The sequence below is a fragment of the Ceratotherium simum genome, chromosome 10 (assembly GCF_057802395.1).
Source record: "Ceratotherium simum simum isolate JZ-2026a chromosome 10, ASM5780239v1, whole genome shotgun sequence".
Lineage (NCBI taxonomy): Eukaryota > Metazoa > Chordata > Mammalia > Perissodactyla > Rhinocerotidae > Ceratotherium > Ceratotherium simum.
Genome location: NC_141909.1, coordinates 37,511,578 through 37,530,514, shown reverse-complemented (window position 1 = coordinate 37,530,514; position 18,937 = coordinate 37,511,578).

The window sequence follows — 18,937 nt, the reverse complement described above, 5'->3', positions numbered from 1 at the left end:
GTTTTCCATAGTGGCTGCACCAGTTTGCACTCCCACCAGCGGTGTATGAGAGTTCCCTTCTCTCCACATCCTCTCCAACACATGTTGTTTCCTGTCTTGTTAATTATAGCCATTCTGACGGGCGTGAGGTGATATCTCATTGTAGTTTTGATTTGCATTTCCCTGATAGTTAGTGATTTTGAACATCTTTTCATGTGTCTTTTGGCCATCTGTATATCCTCTTTGGAGAAATGTCTGTTCAGGTCTTTTGCCTATTTTTTAATTGGGTTGTTAGTTTTTTTGTTGTTGAGATGCATGAATTCTTTATATATTTTAGAGATTAAGCCCTTATCAGATGTATGGTTTGCAAATATCTTCTCCCAATTGTTAGGTTGTCTTTTCGTTTTGTTGATGGTTTCCTTTGCTGTGCAGAAGCTTTTTAGTTTGATGTAGTCCCATTTGTTTATTTTTTCTATTGTTTCTCTTGCCCGGTCAGACATGGTGTTTGAAAAGATGTTGCTAAGACCGATGTCAAAGAGCGTACTGCCTATGTTTTCTTCTAGAAGTTTCACAGTTTCAGGTCTTACATTCAAGTCTTTAATCCATTTTGAGTTCATTTTTGTGTATGGTGTAAGGTAAGGGTCTACTTTCACTTTTTTGCATGTGGCTATCAAGTTTTCCCAACACCATTTGTTGAAGAGACTTTCTTTTCCCCATTGTATGTTCTTGGCTCCTTTGTCAAAGATTAGCTGTCCGTAGATGTGTGGGTTTGTTTCTGGGCTTTCGATTCTATTCCATTGATCTGTGTGTCTGTTTTTGTGCCAGTACCATGCTGTTTTGGTTACTATAGCTTTGTAGTATATTTTGAAATCAGGGAGTGTGATACCTCCAGCTTTGTTCTTTTTTCTCAGGATTCCTTTAGCTATTCGGGGTCTTTTGTTGTTCCATATAAATTTTAGGATTCTTTGTTCTATTTCTGTGAAAAATGTTGTTGGAACTTTGATAGGGATTGCATTGAATCTATAGATGGCTTTAGGAAGTATGGACATCTTAACTATGTTAATTCTTCCGATCCAAGAGCATGGAATATCTTTCCATTTCTTTGTGTCTTTTTCAATTTCTTTCAGAAATGTTTTATAGCTTTTGGTGTACAGATCTTTCACCTCTTTGGTTAAGTTTATTCCTAGGTATTTTATTCTTTTTGTTGCAATTGTAAATGGGATTGTATTCTTAATTTCTCTTTCTGCTACTTCGTTGTTAGTGTACAGAAATGCAACTGATTTTTGTATGTTGATTTTGTATCCTGCAACTTTACCATATTCGTTTATTAATTCTAAAAGTTTTCTGGTGGATTCTTTGGGGTTTTCTATATATAAAATCATGTCATCTGCAAATAGTGACAGTTTCACTTCTTCCTTTCCAATTTGGATCCCTTTTATTTCTTTCTCTTGCCCGATTGCTCTGGCTAGGACTTCCAGTACTATGTTAAATAGGAGTGGTGACAGTGGGCATCCTTGTCTGGTTCCTGTTCTTAGAGGGATAGCTTTCAGTTTTTCACCATTGAGGATGATATTAGCTGTGGGTTTCTCATATATGGTCTTTATTATGTCGAGGTACTTTCCTTCTATACCCATTTTATTCAGAGTTTTTATCATAAATGGATGCTGTATCTTGTCAAATGCTTTCTCTGCATCTATTGAGATGATCATGTGATTTTTATTCTTCATTTTATTAATGTGGTGTATTACGTTGATTGACTTGCGAATGTTAAACCATCCCTGCATACCTGGAATAAATCCCACTTGATCATGGTGTATAATCTTTTTAACGTATTGTTGTATGCGATTTGCTGGTATTTTGTTGAGGATTTTTGCATCGATGTTCATCAGTGATATTGGCCTGTAATTTTCTTTTTTTGTGTTGTCCTTGTCTGGTTTTGGTATCAGGGTAATTTCAGCTTCGTAGAATGAGTTAGGGAGCTCCCCCCCCCTCAATTTTTTGGAAGAGTTTGAGAAGGATAGCTATTAAGTCTTCTTTGAATGTTTGGTAGAATTCACCAGGGAAGCCGTCTGGTCCTGGACTTTTATTTTGGGGGAGGTTTTTGATTACTGTTTCGATCTCCTTACTGGTGATTGGTCTATTCAAATTCTCTACTTCTTCTTGATCCAGTTTTGGAAGGTTGTATGATTCTAAGAATCTATCCATTTCTTCCAGATTTTCAAATTGGTTGGCATATAGCTTTTCATAGTATTCTCTTATAATCTTTTGTATTTCTGAGGTGTCTGTTGTAACCTTTCCTCTTTCATTTCTGATTTTACTTATTTGTGCCTTCTCTCTTTTTTTCTTGGTGAGTCTAGCTAAAGGTTTGTCAATTTTGTTGATCTTTTCAAAGAACCAGCTCTTGGTTTTATTAATTTTTCTATTTTTTTTTGGTCTCTATTTCATTTATTTCTGCTCTGATTTTTATTGTTTCCCTTCTTCTACTGATTTTGGGCTTTGTTTGTTCTTCTTTTTCCAGTTCCTTTAGGTGCATTGTTAGATTGTTTACTTGAGATTTTTCTTGTTTGTTGAGATAGGCTTGTATTGCTATAAACTTCCCTCTTAGAACCGCTTTTGCTGTATCCCATAAATTCTGGCATGTCGTATTTTCATTTTCATTTGTCTCCAGGTATTTTTTTATTTCTTCTTTGATTTCTTCGTTAACCCAGTCGTTGTTCAGTAGCATTTTGTTTAATCTCCACGTATTTGTGGCTTTTCTGATTTTCTTCCTATAGTTGATTTCTAGTTTCATACCGTTGTGGTCAGAAAAGATGCTTGGTATTATTTCAATCTTCTTAAATTTATGGAGACTTGTTTTGTGGCCTAATATGTGATCAGTCCTGGAGAATGTTCCATGTGCATTTGAAAAGAACGTGTATTCTTCGGTTTTTGGATGGAAGATCATAGGGTATTTCTATTTTTAATTCTTTGAGGAATCTCCATAATGTTTTCCATAGCGGCTGCACCAGTTTGCATTCCCACCAGCTGTGTATGAGGGTTCCTCTTTCTCGGCATCCTCTCCAACATTTGTTGTTTTTTGTCTTGGTGATTATAGCCGTTCTAACGGGCGTGAGGTGATATCTTAGTGTTGCTTTGATTTGCATTTCCCTGATGATTAGTGATGTTGAGCATCTTTTCATGTGCCTATTGGCCATTTGTATGTATATCTTCTTTGGAGAAGTCTCTGTTCATTTCCTCTGCCCATTTTTTGATCGGGTTGTTTGTTTTTTTGTTGTTCAGTTGTGTGAGTTCTTTATATATTATAGAGATCAACCCCTTGTCAGACATATGTTTTACAAAATTCTCTCCCAGCTGGTGGTTTGTCTGTTCATCTTGATTCTGGTTTCGTTTGTCTTGTAGATGCTCTTTAATCTTATAAAGTCCCACTTGCTTATTTTTTCTTTAGTTTCCCTAGTCTGGGTAGGCATGTCATCTGAAAAGATTTCTTTATGACCAATGTCAAATAGTGTGTTGCCTATATTTTCTTCTATGAGTTTTATAGTTTCAGGTCTCACCTTCAGGTCTTTGATCCATTTTGAGTTAATTTTTGTGAATGGCGATAGCAGATGGTCCACTTTCATTCTTTTGCATGTGGCTGTCCAGTTTTCCCAACACCATTTATTGAAGAGACTTTCCTTTCTCCTTTGTATGTTCTTAGCTCCTTTGTCAAAAATTAGCTGTTTGTATATGTGTGGTTTTATTTCTGGGCTTTCAATTCTGTTCCATTGATCTGTGTGTCTTTTTTTGTACCAGTACCATGCTGTTTTGATTGCTATTGCTTTGTAGTATGTTTTGGAGTCAGGGATTGTGATGTCTTCAGCTTTTTTCTTTATTCTTAGGATTGCTTTAGCTATTTGGGGTCTTTTGTTGCCCCATATGAATATTAGTATTCTTTCTTCTATTTCCGTGAAGAATGTCATTGGGATTCTGATTGGGATTGCATTGAATCTGTAGATTGATTTAGGTAAAATAGACATTTTAACTATGTTTAATCTTCCAATCCATGTGCGTGGGATGTCTTTCCATTTCTTCATGTCATCATCGATTTCTTTCAATAATGTCTTGTAGTTTTCATTGTATAGGTCTTTTACCTCCTTGGTAAGATTTACTCCTAGATATTTTATTCTTTTTGATGCAATTGTAAATGGTATTATATTTTTGAGCTCTCTTTCTGTTAGTTCGTTAGCATACAGAAATGCAGCTGATTTTTGTAGATTGATTTTGTACCCTGCGACTCTGCTGTAGTTGTTGATTATTTCTAATACTTTTCCAACGGATTCTTTAGGGTTTTCTATATCTAAAATCATGTCATCCGCAAATAGTGAGAGTTTCACGTCTTCATTGCCTATTTGAATTCCTTTTATTCCTTTTTATTGCCTAATTGCTCTGGCCAAAACCTTCAGTACTATGTTGAATAGGAAGGGTGAGAGTGGGCAGCCCTGCCTCATTCCTGTTCTCAGAGGAATGGCTTTCAGTCTTTCCCTGTTGAGTATGACGCTGGCTGTTGATTTGTCATAAATAGCTTTTATTATGTTGAGGTACTTTCCTTCTATACCCATTTTGTCGAGAGTTTTTATCATAAATGGGTGTTGTATCTTGTCAAATGCCTTCTCTGAATCTATTGAGATGACCATGTGGTTTTTATTCATTGTTTTGTTGATGTGGTGTATCATGTTGATTGATTTGCAGATGAAGCATCCCTGCATCCCTGGTATAAATCCCACTTGATCATGGTGTATGATCTTTTTAATGTATTGCTGTATTCAATTTGCCAATATTTTGTTGAAGATTTTTGCATCAATGTTCATCAGTGATATTGACCTGTAATTTTCCTTCTTTGTATTGTCTTTGTCTGGCTTTGGTATCAGGGTGATGTTGGCCTCATAGAATGAGTTAGGAAGTATTCCATCTTCCTCTATTTTTTGGAATAGTTTGAGAAGGATGGGTATTAAATCTTCTTTGAATGTTTGGTAAAATTCACCAGAGAAGCCATCTGGTCCTGGACTTTTATTTTTTGGGAGGTTTTTGATTACTGTTTCAGTCTCTTTACTTGTGATTGGTCTATTCATATTATCCATTTATTCTTGGTTCAGTTTTGGGAGGTTGTATGAGTCTAAGAATTTATCCACTTATTCTGGATTGCCCAATTTGTTGCCATATAATTCCTCATAGTATTCTCTTATAATCCTTTGTATTTCCATGGTATCCATTGTAATTTCTCCTCTTCCATTTCTAATTTTATTTATTTGAGACTTTTCTCTTTTTTTCTTAGTAAGTCTAGCTAAGGGTTTGTCAATTTTGTTTATCTTCTCAAAGAACCAACTCTTTGTTTCATTAATCCTTACTACTTTTTATTTGGTCTCAATTTCATTTATTTTCTCTCTGATTTTTGTTATTTCTCTCCTTCTGCTGGTTTGGGGCTTTGTTTGTTCTTCTTTTTCTAGTTCTGTTAGGTGTAATTTAAAGTTGCTTATTTGGGCTTTTTCTTGTTTGTTAAGGTGGGCTTGTATCACTATGAGTTTCCCTCTCAGGACCGCTTTTGCTGCATCCCATATGATTTGGTATGGCATATTTTCATTTTTGTTTGTTTCCAGATAGTTTTTGATTTCTCCTTTAATTTCATCAATGATCCATTGGTTGTTCAGTAGCATGTTGTTTAATGTCCACATTTTTGTCACTTTCCCAGTTTTTTTTTCGTGGTTGATTTCCAGTTTCATAGCATTATGGTCTGAAAAGATGCTTGTCATGATTTCAATCTTCTTGAATTTATTGAGGCTTGCTTTGTTTCCCAACATAATGTTGGGAAACAACATTGAGAATGTTCCTTGAGAATGTTCTCATTCTCATTCCTTGAGAATGTTCCATGCGTGGTTGAGAAGAATGTGTAGTCAGACATTTTTGGATGGAGTGCCCTGTATATGTCTACTAGGTCCGTCTTGTCCAGTTTTTCATTTAAGTCCACTATTTCTTTATTGACTTTTTGTCTGGATGATTTATCCATTGACGTAATTGTATTAAGATCCCCTATTATTATTGTGTTGTTGTTAATGTCTCCTTTTAGGTTTGCTAATAGTTGCTTTACGTACTTTGGTGCTCCTATGTCGGGTGCATATATGTTTATGAGTGATAAGTCTTCTTGGTGGAGTGTCCCTTTTATCATTATATATTTCCCTTCTTTGTCTCTCTTAGCCTGTTTTATCTTGAAGTCTACTTTGTCTGATATGAGTATGGCAACACCTGCTTTCTTTTGTTTGACATTAGCTTGGAATATCGTCTTCCATCCTTTCACTCTGAGCCTGTGCTTGTCTTTAGAGCTGAGATGTGTTTCCTGGAGGCAGCATATTGTTGGGTCTTTCTTTTTGATCCATCCTGCCACTCTGTATCTTTTGATTGATGAGTTCAATCCATTTACATTTAGGGTAATTATTGATATATGAGGGCTTAATGTTGCTGTTTTGTCACTTATTTTCTGGTTCTTTTGCAATTCATTTGTTTCTTGTCCCATTTGAGAAATATCTATTTTTTTAAGTCAAACACTAATTCAAAGTTAAGTACTAATGTACTTTTTCTCCAAAAAGAAACTTACTTATTAAAACTTGTTCATTTGTGAAATTATCTGTTTGGTTAAAATCATAAGAAAATAGAGTTTTTTTGTTTGGTACCAAAGTATTCATTCCTTATGTACCCTCTAAATATAAAACTGGCACCAGCAGTAATTATGAAGAAAGAATTAAATTGCAGGGTGCCATATGTAGTGACTTTTATAGCTGCATTCATAATGATTACATGTAATTTCTAGCAGACCTCTTTTAACTATATGAGAGAATATGGCAATTAGATGCTTTTACTTTACTACATGATATATTATCTAATAGTTAAGTGTTATGGAAAAGCTGTCTGAATTTAAACATATGTTTTCACTACATTAAAAAAATATCCTGCTTGGTATTTTAAGAATTGTAGAACAGATAGTCTAACATTGCTATTAGTTTTTGTGATCATCCCTTATTCTGTGGAAACAAATGAACATGATTGAATTGCAAAATTTAAAGGTATGAAATCAAGAAATGTTTCCCATAGATCTACTGAGGATTATTGATTTTTAAAATTTTTAAAATAATATCTGTATTAATGAAGATTGGCATTAACAACTTTTTAATAAATGAGATTTTTGTGCCCCTATAAATCAGATGTATGTCATTCTGTTTAATGCTTACTCTCTTGTTGTTTTATAATGTGAATATTATAGATATTATACAATCTCCCAAATGAAAAATATTCCATTTTTAACCCAAAATATATATGTATAAGATTTTCACACTGCCACTGTAATATCCATGTACTTACTAGTATAATACTAATCAATTCACTGAAATTTTAGAAAAAAATCAAACGTATAAAGTTTTTTAAAGCAGTTTAAAGATTTCTAAGATAGTATCTATAATTTGTTCAGAATATGCATTTCCATTATGGGGAAAGTGAAAGTCATTCTTTCCTATACAACATTTTTGAAAGAGTATTTTTAATATGCTTTCCATTTTTCCCCACTGTTTTTCTCTTAAAGAACAAATTTAAGTTTCAGTTCTTCTTTCTGTGAAGTTTTCAAGCTACTTGATATGTAAAATCCTATTATAGTTGATGATTTTTTTAATGTAGATTTTATTCTACATAAAAGCAAAATATGTTGCCCCAGATGAATAACATTTTTATCTACCTAAATAAATTATTCCCATTCTGATATTCATACTTGAAAATGAACATTTTAATTTCTCTATTTATGCTTTATTGGCCACCACCTGTTCCAGAGATGTGATGGTACCAACTTAAAAGACGAAAGGAGAACCTCTCAAGTCTACATGTCTAACTTCACATATTACAATGATTTAACATTCAAAACACCTCATTTCTCCTTCAGTCACTGCATAATAACACTTCCAATGGTAATCCTTTAATATAAAAGCAGTTCACTCTAAATACAATTAGTTTCTGGAACACAAATCTTGCTATGAAAAAGATCTTTTTTAAATGTCTGTATAAAGACATCATCTGAAAAAGAACTAAAGGAACTGCACCATCAGTAGCTATAGAACAATATACAGTTAATTGGGCCTCATGAGGATCAAGCTTCTGATGTTGGCCACAGCAGCACATAGACAAAGAACAAAGAGTCCCTCGGATGCTTCAGTTCACAGCATGCCGATGGTGCGCTCTAGAAACTGCCTTCCCCACTAAGGCAGCACAAGTCTGTTTCTTTCACAGATTCAGTAGAAAAAGCTGACATGTGACATAGATTTGGACTTGCTATTCTCAACCCACTAAAAGTAGGAAGTGGCATCACACTGCTGCCACAGATGAACATAGAAACTTGCAATATATGACATATTAGGAAAGATTGTGATCGTGGTATACTAGAAAGAGTAAATTGTTTGGATATTTGTGTGTGTGTCTTATTCTGCTTCCAATTCTGCTACCATCGGGCTATATAATTGGTGGGCCCTGATTGACTGTTTCCTAAAATAGCAGTGTTGAACTACACAATCATTAATATTTCCCATGCTTTGACTCATATCCAAATTATGTATTAATTTCTTACCAACTTCAATAACATAAAAAAATAATTCCTATGTGCAAGCAATCATCAAATATAAATATATTTGTGGATAATTATTACAAATATAAAATGTTTATAGGGGAAAACCATATAAATAAATTAGCATTTTCATAGGTTCTTGGTAATCACAAGTAAATATTCACAGATTTAAGTATTGTTTAGTAAATCAAAGGAGATAGTATCTACACTATATGAGTTACTACAAGACTGAAATGAGCTAATGTACGTAACGTATGTTGCATCAACTTAAATCACAATTTGATAAATTGATGAGATAAGGATGATGACTGCTTATTGAATTAGCTTATTAGCTCTCTGTAGTTGTGTTTAGTGGCATCTGAAAAATAAAGGGTTATCCAAAACCTTGGGTCTGCTTTAGTTTCTATTTTATGACATCAGTAACGAAGCACATAGAAGCAGCAGCAACAACAACAATAACAAAATATTATATACATGAATTACTCATGGAAAATGTAGAACGTATCTAAGGGGTGGATTATTATTGGAAATTCTACCTCCATGTTGATTCATTCTTTAACAAATGTTTATTGAACACCCACATTATTATAGCTCCAGGTGGAATAGTATGAACAAGACTGAGAATCTACTTCATTCTCAGAGTTTACAGGCCAGTTATGAAGACTGACACTGCATAAATAATTACAATACGAAACTTCTAAGCATCCACTGATACAGCTAATCTTAGGCCCTTAGGAAAGGAAACTGCTTCCCTACCAAAAATCAGTGTAAATATGTTTGAGGACTGGCAGTTATAATAGGGGCTAGATAAGGTCAAGGAACACACTGATCAGGATAGGTGACTATTTTCATGGGCAATAAAAGTCAGAATGACTAAAGGAGTAATTGCAAGACAAATTTGTGGGAGTTTGTTCTACATAACCAGAGAAGCCTTGAGGTAAAAATATTTTAGTAGAACCTCAGAAGACCAGTTGGTCTAAAATATCTTAGGCATACCTGCTTGGTGGAATTCAATGATGGTTAAATGGTACAAGATACTCATTCTCTAGGAATGAGGGGATCTTTCTTAGAATTATTATAAGAGCTGAATGGCTTTGATCAGGTGGAAAGATCATGTCTGGTTTCTTTGACATGAAGCTCCATTGGTGATTTCTTCGTCCTCAAAGGATAAAAACTATTTGCCGGGTGGATGGAAGGTGGAATTATCCTCTTTATTATTGACTTACTACTTTTACATAATACAAATGTGTTGCAGGCTAGGATACGGAATTGAATTGTTGCTGAGATATTGATATATTTAAACTATAACTCTAAAGATGTTGTTAAGCATTTGACACTCATTCATGATTTAGAACGAAAAAGGATAGAAGTTTGGATATATTACGAAATAGTCTCTCCGATTACAAGTGACAAAAATTAGACAAATACCAATTAAGTGATTTTTGCCCAAGGTCACACAGCTACTCCATCGGTCTAGCAGAGACATTTGAACACAATTCAGTGCTATGACTTCATGACACTAAATCTTATTAACAGCTTTCCTAGGACTGTTTCTCAGAATTAATTTCAGAAAATTAATTTATGAAGCATTTGTGGAAAATTACCTTCAAACAAGGAAAATTTAGCAAAAATTATGAAACTATTAAAATATTTTAATTTATCTAAGGACATAAATGATAACTAATTAAATAAAACAATAAAAAGGAAATATCCTAAAAATTCTAAATTTAATAGTGAAATTACATTTAACATAACAATAATATCTTAATGCCATTTTATCTAGTAAAAAATACCTATAACCCAACATCTAAGCATACATTTCTGATTATAAAGGCATTAATATATGCATATCTACAGAATAAAATATATTTTTTCTCTCACTATTATAAGATTTACCCATGTCACAATGGCAAAACCTACATTATTTACGTAAAAATATTCAGGGTACTTTTTGCATTTTCATACACATAGTCCCCAAATCCTTTGATGGTTGTCTGAATTTACCTGCCCTCTTTGTATAAAAGCTTGGTAGATTATTTCCACACTTTAATATGATGCTGCTTAATGACTGCCAGAGCCACACTAGCAGAAATTTACTTTTTTTACTCTGTGCCTGATTAGAAATATTTTAATATATGATTGATTTTAGGTAAGATTCCAATATTAGTATTGTGTTATTTTTTAAAATACATTTTTTCAAAGCAAGTGAGAGTAAAAAATCTATTTGCCTACTACCACACATATCTTTTTGATAGAAATTTGCAAAATATTTTAAGGCTTTGTAAAGTTCTATAACAAAGTCTTTTTCCATCTTTACCTACTGCGAATTCCTTTCATGCCCATTTGTCTTTAGGTCTAAATTGAAAATACTTACAATTTTACTTTTTGGCACTTCACTGTCTAAATGACGTTTTTATTATGTAGATATTACAGCAGTGTGAAAGCTGTGATTACAATGCATCCAATTTCTTGCTGTAAATTCACACGCACACAATTTCCAATGAGACACATGTGCAAGTGAGCAAGAATCTGATAGAATAAAATGAATCTAAAAAGAAATCATGCTCTGGTCATATTAGATCATTAGTACAAATTAAAATATCACCTGAAGTTTTATTTTCCTGTGTCATCAAGCTCCTAAATTTCAGTGCTATCAAATGCATCATCCCAATGATATTTTGTCATGAATAGGTGTGGGATGCTAAAAATAGTTTCCATCTGATTGATTTTTAAGATTCATCAGTGAAGCAAATCATCACTTCAAATTACTAGAAGACCATGTCTATGTAAATGAGTATTTATTTTCTGGCCATACTGAATATATATGAGGTGGTACTCACCAGTACAGCTAGCTTGTTTTTCATAGCTGATGTCCATTCTGATTGATCAGCGTGTCCATTCTTAATGGTCTCTGCTTTGCAGTACTGGTTATAAAATGTTTTTAATACAATCCCTGAATATATTATATATAATGATTAAATTTAATAGAATTAAATGTTTGTACTCTCGACCACTGAAATATTGTGAGGCAAATACATAATTGCTCAGTAAAGTTTGAAATATCTATTTGAATCTAAATTCTAACCAAGTCTCTTTTATATGATTGATTATACTTCTTCAAAAGAAATATTTCGATTAATTATTTCTCTTCTGAAAAGAGAATCTGTATGCACATATTTCCTACATACAAAACTTTCCTTTTGTTCTTTCCAATTTAATCAATGGAATACATACATATATATATACACATACATATATATGTATACACAGACAGAGAGAGATGAAGAAAGACCACTAAAGAAAAAAGTTGGATTGATTTAAAAATAGCTCATCTCATAAAGCAATATTCACATTACTCACAGATCAGGGTCGCTGTTTCAGTCCAATCAGCTGACTCTTGTCACATCATTTTAACCCTTGAAACTAATCTGTGCCATATTTTCAGCTTTCTTGATCATTTCCAGTGTAACAATGCAGTGCGTTTTATCATAAAAGTCACTCAACAATGGGCTGATAATCAAGGTATTTTTTAATTGACTGTTTACATTCCCTAGTTACACGCTATGGACTCCCAATATTGTTGAAAGATCTCCTCAAAAATGGATTCAAAAACATTTCTGACTCTATCTCCATCATCTCTTCTTGATATACACACTTTAGAAAGGGAGATTGGTCATTAAATGTGACTGTCCCAAGAAAGAGATCATCTCTTCTCAGTCAATGTGTAGTTAGTAATGAGGACAAAATGGGTAGAGGGTTATCAAGAGCTTCAGAAAATCTCAGATTCTGCCCTGACCACTCTGGGCAAGATAATGCTTCTCTATTTCCCTTAAGAACAATCCCAGGCCAGCCTGGTCGGTATAACCTTCAGGTGTCATCAGGGTCAAATGAGGGCGTAGGAGATTCAAAATTAATTCTGGATCAGCTGTCTGAATCTTCCTGGATTATCATAGCCCCGATCATAAGAATATTGACCATCAAGTTGAGTACTCTGATGACAAGCCCTGCTACATTGTCCAGTGTGGGTTAAATTGTGGGATATAATGGGTTTCTGCATGGTTTTCAGAATATGCATTCATCCCTCTTACACCTGACCCTTCCAAATTAAAGATCTGGATCTGAGATTGATTTTTTTTTTAAATGTGATGTTGTCTTTCCTGTAATGGGACAAGTTTTATGGTAGTATGGAGAAAACAATAACCTCAGCACCTGGAGAGGGAGCACCACAGAAACTAAAGGAAATGGAAGTGTTGGTTTTCAGTAATAATCTTTCTTTTTAGAACAGCCCCTGAGCCTTCTTAATGAACAAATAATACCCTACAGTAAATCTCCTCAAATGTTGCAGAAATCTTGAGTTCAATAGACTGTTGTGTTGGTCATCACTGACCAGAGGGCTCTTACCATGATTTGATTGCTATTCCCTTCATCCCTCACTAGAAATCTATCAGCAACAGCTGCTGAGGACCCTAGATTCTTCACCGCCAGCACAAAACACCTATAAGTACCTTTGAATATTTCTAAGCTCCATTTCTGAAGACATCACTCAGACATTCTTTGAGGCAGAAGAATTATACCCAGTTGGTAGAGTGCACTAACAGGACAGATTGTACTATCTGCCTTAACTCAGTCTCTTAAAAACAGACTAGAATCAATTATTCAAAATAAATTTAAAGCCCTAATGTTTGAGGCAATATCAACCTTTGCACCTCAGTTAATATAGGTCACACTTGGGGATTCCCAACATTTTAACAACACTTTTTTTTCAAGGCTACCATGTGTACCCTTGGAACTTGTACATTTTGTATGGAAGCCAGGCATTAACTCACTCCTGAAGACACAATGACATACATTAGATGAGTTCATAAGAGACCTTCAAGTGTTTAAGTAAACATCTCCAGTAAATCATGTAAACCTCAGATAACTATGGACATTTCCCCAAAATGAGACTACCCTTGGCTGCTCAGGAGCATTTGTTGGAGGAATAACTGACTCATTATTTATGTGCGTATCTTAGTCAGTTATTCCTAGAATGACACTTATGCAAATAGAAAAGGTGTTATAAAATCTGTCCCTGACTCTACCTGAAAGAATTATTGATACTACCTCAGCCTTGGAGATCATTCATGTCAGCTTCAACTCACTCGAAAGGGCTGTTATGGATGATGGAATTGTCTTTATCTTTTCTTTGTGAGCCAAGATGTGGTCTGTAAAATTGCTAATAATTCCTACTCTAACTGGACTAGTTCCTTGAGACAAGTAGAAAGGTCAATACAGAAATTCAAGGAGAAAGCCGCCTGAATTTCTAAGGTAGACCCTGATGGTATATTGGATTTATATAGCTGGTTGATTTTGAGATCCTGAAACACATGGTTGAGGTCAATACTACAGGTTTGCCTAATCCTACTGTTTGGTGCCCTGTTGATAGTAGTTTTAATTAAATACTATATGAGACAAATGTAATGGTTTTGTCCCAGCCTTTGTCAGTCAGTTAACCAGAGTTGCCAACACAGTGGCGTATTTACATGAAAATTCACCAGGACCCAAGATGCTCTAGATGTGAGGAGTTGAATATTATTGGGAGATGATTCTACACAGGTTTTTCATATTTCTGTCTTGTGAATAAGAAACAAATAGACCTTATGTCAGGACCGTCTTTACCTGAACACTTTGATAGCCAACACCATTGGAAATTAGAGATATTGTATCCTAATAGAACAAAGAACAGGCTTACTTATAACCTTGGAAATCAGGTATTGGAGGAAAGGGAAGGTTTGCGTGTTGTCCATTATAAAAGATTTAGGTTTCCTAAGACCGGGTTTCTTCTACTTTAACACAATCCAATGTGTAGGCAAGTGCCATCTGGCCCTTATTGCATCCCCCAATGAGAACTGAAGTTTAGATAACAAGAAAAAAATATTGATTGGCTACTACTAATGCTATGAGTAATAATAGGCCCCTCGTCTTTGACCCATGAGTCTCATGTCTTCAGCTGACATCCATGAAGTTGTGCCAGGCTAACGTCGGTTTTCAAGTCGGTTAAAATTTCAGACCTTTCACGGTTCTTGATAGCAGACTTGTATCGTACAATTATTTCTATTATTGAAGGGAAGTGTTTTGATCCCAGTGAAATAAACACTCTCAGTTTGAATTTGCCTTCCATGTCTACAGTGCTTTGGCCAAATCTGCCATTCTTGGATTTAGAAATTGACTTATTTACTATCATGCCCTTCTAGAATCTCTTTCCTAGCTTCTCGCATAATTAGGTGAAGTCAAATTCCTATAACAAATCTCTTATTTCAGAGCGCACATAGAGATATGCTTGCTAGCTCATACACTAACTGGTACTTTACCCAATATCTACCCTCCACCTTCCTTCTTGCTGAGTTTTCTGACATTAGGTTGCAATATGTTCAGAAAAAAAGTTGCCTTATGCCAGGCCTTGGAGGATGAATTTTAACCAAATATTAACCAGTTATAAGACTAGCACACCTCTTTGACAGTAATTGGATTAAGGGTGGACATATGACTGAATTCTCATTAATCAGATATAGAGAGATGTCTTTTAAGATATTACTGGGAAATATAATTTTCCATAATACAAATAGGAAGATGAAGAGGAAAAATCCTGTGTTCATGTCTTCCAATGAACTTCTAAGAACACATGATGCTGCAAGCTTCTGTAGCCTTCTTATGATGATGGTAATATAAGCCCGAGGATGAAAACATATATGGCAGAGATGGCGAAGTGGAAGAATCAAGAGCCTAAGATCTTTTTGATCTGCTATACAATTCTGGACTGTTGTCCTTCTGGAAATCTTGCTAACTATATATAAAAATATTGCATCTTGGTTGAGCAACATTTAGTTGGACATTCTATTTCTTGGAGAGCAAAATATCTTCAATAAACAATATAAAGAAATAAAGTGTCACTATTATTAGTTGTGTCAATTTGTTCAGCTTATGTTATTTTGCAGGTATCCAATTTGTCTTGCCAACATTTTACTTCTGTTCATCCAACTATAGTGTGTGTGCGTGAGTGTGTGAATGTGTGCACATATTATCATAATGGATTGCAGTATTACATCAGTCTATCTATTCACGTATCTGTTTATCTCATTCAACATAAAACTTTACTTCAATATTATGATACTTAAAACTCAATAATTTTTGTTACAATTAAACCTTGTTATAAATGTGTATCTCTAGTAGTAGTGTTTCGAACAATATAGAATGATATATCAGCATGAATTTATTAGAATCTAGTTTTGTATTTATGTTAACTGTAACCTAATTCTATGCCCCAAATAAAATTTTAGACAGCTTATGTGAGAATCATCTAAATTATTATATAATTCAAAATAACTTGTAAGGTATGCTGTCACAATATAGATAGCCTGTATTATCATGAATAGAGTATCAATAGAACAAAAGTGCTCTAAGGTACAAACAAGTCGTAAAAGTAACTTTAAAATTCTTGATTGATCTGTCCATTTCCATATGTAAATTCATTGCTAACAGTTAAAAGGAAAAATTTATTTTTATTTTTACATACCATAATTCATTTTAATTTCACCTTTCCAGGTCTTCATATGACATCATAATATTAACTAAAGTTAGATTTTTCATCCGTTACCGTAAGGGAATTTGTGTTTGGATTGAATTTGCTATTGCTGAACGTAAACTGCAAACTTGGTTTTGCCTTCATGGCTTATTTAGTGATGTGATTAAAACATGGCACTGTTATTTCATTTTTTAGATTGCATACATAAAATTTTTATTAATAATTTTATTGTTGTGAGCCAAAATATAATGCTCTACTGTTTCACTGTTATGATTCTTGATTTTATTACTAAGCCTATTAATTAATTTATTAAATATTAATGCTAGAAAAGTCATTTCAATAAAGAGCAAGGATTGCTAATCCTGTATTACTTTATTTTTTAGATATCATCTCAGACAGACGAAGATGCTGTCAAACCCTATGTTACCAGTCTTACTAATGAAATAACAAATATGTAACTGAATCTGTTGAATTAGTCTGAGTAATAGGCATTTCTCTTCACAAATTAATCTAATATAGACCAGAAGGTTTTCTCTGCCATTTAGATAAAAACTTCTTATTTTTAAAAGCCTGGGAATAATTTTATTTTAATCTTATTTTAAGGCAGTGGGGAAATTCAAATAAAAGCATTGTTCTAACAAGTCCCATAATATTCTCTCAGAAAGTGTATCTTATGAGTTTTTAAAATATTTAGTTACATAAATTAATACATATGTTTGCCCTTTTTTGCCAATTTGACACTATTTATTATAATTCACCAATAGAGCCATCCTTGCCATTCCTCTAAAGTGATCTCCTATGTATGTATGTATGTACGTATGTATGTGTGTGTGTATGTATGTATATATCTATCTGTAAGTAGCTATCAAAATATCTAGATTCATTATTTTTAACACAATTTTAGAAATATAACCTTTTACTTTGCTGTATTATTTTTAATGAACTAAGCTTAAGGAAAATAAAACAAAACTGCAAATTGACAGGAATTTTACATTATAATTTGTTTCATGGAATATGTAATATTGCCTTAATAAATAAAATTTCCAGATTTGATTTTTAAAAATGTGTTGTATTCTCTTCTGGTATGATTCTTAAAAACAAATGTCTTATTTTCCCAAAAAATGAATATTATACAAAGTAAAATAAAGTAATTGATTATATATTAATTTCTAATTCTGTATCTTCTCATGGAACTTGAATATATACGCACAGAAACAGGAGTATATATGTGTGCATATTAATTTCACACATTAACTTATTAGGATAATTTTATAATAGATGAAACAAGTATAACTAAACATCAGCAGGCAAACTGTTTTCTAATATTATTATCCCAAACCATTGCCAGTTATTTTATTTTAAGATATATTTTTTCAATCCCAAAACTTAGCAGCTTAAATCAACAATTTAATAATAATTATCACAATTATTCTTATGAATCGACTTGCCACAAGTGGTCGGTCTTTCTTGAGGCTCTCATATGATAGCAGTCAGATGTTGATTGGGATTTTAGCCTTCAGAAAATATTCTTGGACCAGAAAATCATTGAGTTCCTAGGCATAAGAACTAGTGAATAAGAATGAATGAAGAGCTGGAGGAAGAGGAGGAGGAGGAGAAGTCATTTGTGGCTTATCTTTTCATTTTCTTAATGATGTCTTTTGGAGAAAAAAATTAATTTGATGAGGTACAATTTATCAAATTTTCTTTTATGGATCATGGTTACGGATCATATCAAAGAACTCTTTCCCAACCCAAGGTCACAAAGATTTTCTTCTATCATTTGTCCTAAAATATTTCTACTTTAGGTCTTATATTGAGGTCTAGGAACCATTTGGATTTAATTTTTGCATATGGCGTGAGGTAATGATGTGAATTTATCTTTTTGCAATTGAATCTTCAATACTATTTCCTGAGAAGACTATCCTTTTTTCCATTAAATTGCCTTGCCAAAGGCTTATTTTTATACAAAGGTTGCTTTGCAGGAGAAGAGTAAGGCATTAATTATGAGACAGTTTAATATGAAATACATGAAGTATTGTAGTTCTGATTTAAGTCCAGTTTTTTTCTTGGAGAACTGAGTAATTCAACAATGTTTAGTTGCACTTCTATGATTTGTGATTAATAAAAGCATTCAACACCAGCTAAATTGCTAGCCTTCCTCCTTCCATCACCCCTGTTTTTTAGTATGCAGGTTAAGATTGAGCCTATATAACTTAAGATGGTGATGGAGAACAGATATTTGCACCCGAGTTTAGTGGCTGACGTGGAGTACACTGTGTATAATCACTGAGATTGAGTTTCTTTTTTCAAGCATAATGTATAACCAGTTACTAACTTTAGGAAGACAGATTTACAGGGGTTTAAAATAATATATTTTATTCAACAATATTAAAATCATTTATAAAAGACCTTATACAATTTCCCTTAGCTATTTTTTTTCCTCAGAGCAACCAAATAGTCACTATAACCAACAGAAGCAAGATTTATGATATTAGTATAGAACATCACACGCAGCATCTGTGAAGTATTATTTGAGAAACAAACACACAAGCATATTTTGGAAATATATTTTCCACTTTCTGTGGTTACCCCAAACTCAGTCCTCTGATTCCTCAGCTAGTAAAGATCACAGTTCTATATCCAGGTTTCAGAGTCTCAGCAAGTCTCCTACTGGTACTGGCTCTCAACCAAAATCTGTAATGATGAGAAACTTATCCAGTGTCATTCATTTCTTCCCAGTATTGATTTCCCTCCTGTTTCTGTCAGTT